Source organism: Pteropus vampyrus, unplaced genomic scaffold (genome assembly GCF_000151845.1).
Source record: "Pteropus vampyrus isolate Shadow unplaced genomic scaffold, Pvam_2.0 Scaffold140, whole genome shotgun sequence".
NCBI classification, from domain to species: Eukaryota; Metazoa; Chordata; class Mammalia; order Chiroptera; family Pteropodidae; genus Pteropus; species Pteropus vampyrus.
Window position 1 is genome coordinate 145,679 of NW_011888921.1, and position 1,973 is coordinate 147,651.

Below are 1,973 nucleotides of genomic sequence, written 5' to 3' on the forward strand. Positions count from 1 at the left end.
GGGCTCTTAGGCACATTAGCGCAGAATTAACTAGAACTCAGGCCGTTTTTAGTTCTGCCATGACATTTGTGTCACCAGAGAACTTCTGGCTCTTCCCCGTTCTTGATCAGTCGAGTCTCATGGAGTACTATTCTCCCCCCGCCCCCACCCCAATACACCCCATGTTGCAGAGAGCAGACCCCAGGCAGCTGCTAACCCCAACTTGACAAGTGTCACTGCAGAGCTGGGGCTTCTCTATCTCTCAACCCCTTCTGCAGTCCTCTGGGATACTGTGTTATCTCCCAGGAGGATGAAGATGTGTGTGGGTGTCTGTGGGCAGGAGAGTGGGGAGAGTATTGATCCATGCAATTTTTATTCTTTTAAGAAAAATCAAAACCGCAAATTTCACATTTTTTTTTTCAGAGCTCCAGGTCGCCTTGATTTTTATTGCGAGTGAAACAAGGGACTGTTCAGCAAAAGTTGAGCAGATGAAAAGGAATATGTAAGGAAATAACACCTAGAGGCAAAAAGAGAAAAACGGTGCAAATCTTGGGAAATGTTTAGCCTCGCCCTGTGCTGACTCAGATCCCCCTGCACTGTAGAATCTCTCTCCTCTCTATATACACAGGCTGAGTTCCTAATCCTCTGAGCACAAATCACTCAGGAAACAAGGCTGTTGCTTTTGAAATAACTTTACTTGCTCAGTGGTGTTTGTAACTGATGGGAATCTGGGCAAAACAACCTAGGCTGTCTTGCTCCTCAGCATTTTATTGGAGTTCGCTTTTTTAAGTTGTGTCTGTTTATCTCACCAGAGTCACAAATGCTTCCATTAGGTTATAAACTTGTAGCTTCTAAACTAAACTCCAGAACTGCCCAAGAAGACTGAAAAAATGATTTGTTCGAGCCACAGAGGTAGTGAAAATCAGTACTTTTAAGGGCAAAGAGCCTACTCTTCATGTTCATATCTTTGAGTTCTTATCTGTCTATTGTCTCAATCAAGACCTTTAAATGAAAGCAATTTCCCAACAAATTGAATGACCCGGTGGAACAGAATCAATGGAGGATGGAATCACTGAAGTCTTACAGCAGTATCTTCATGAGACAGCCACTTCAGTGGACCTGTAGGCATTAGTAGCAGGCAGAGTTGGGTATGGAGACGCTCCTGAAGAGAATATTTATAAAGCCTACACTTGGATCTCCTTATTAATTGAGGGGAAATGCTACTTTGTAATGATGAGAAATGAATTTCATGTAAGAAGAAATAGTCTGTGGTGGCTTTAGAAAGGTTTTGTTTATTGAGCATTTACTATACATGGAGCAAACATGTCGGAGACCTTAGGGCATGCACAATTGTTCCTTCACGAGGCTTATTGCCTCTTTGGACAAGTGCATGGGCAGCATCTTATGTACTCAATGTAAGTGCACACTTGGTCTTCAACCAGGACTCTCAGAAAATCACTTGGGGTGGTACATGTGATGACTTGCTACCAGACAGTCTGAATTCAAATCTCAGCCCCACTGCTTATCAAATGTAGCCTAGAATAATGTAGTTAACCTTGAGGGGATGCTTATGTTTTTCATTTGTAAATGAGGATAATAGTATCCACCTCACAGGACTGTTGGGAGGATTAAATGCTTAGTGGGCAGAAAAGACTCAATAGATGAAGTTTATATAAGGCCAGTTTATAAGGCATCTTCTCACAACCATGCCTCTCTACACTAGCCTCCATGCAAATTTTTACAAGTTAGAAAAGAACCGTTTTTTAAATTTAATCTGAAAAAATTCTTCATTGTGGTCTATTGGGCTGCTTCTGGATTTTTTTTATATTAATAGTATTATTTTCTTTGTCTTTACAAACCAACACAATACCATGCCTTTTACAAATAAATCAATTCACTTAAGCAATGTCTACTTTTCTTTTAAAGACTTGATAATAAATATATCTTTTTTGAAAATGATACCTTTATGCATTGAATTGTGTCCTCCAAAGATT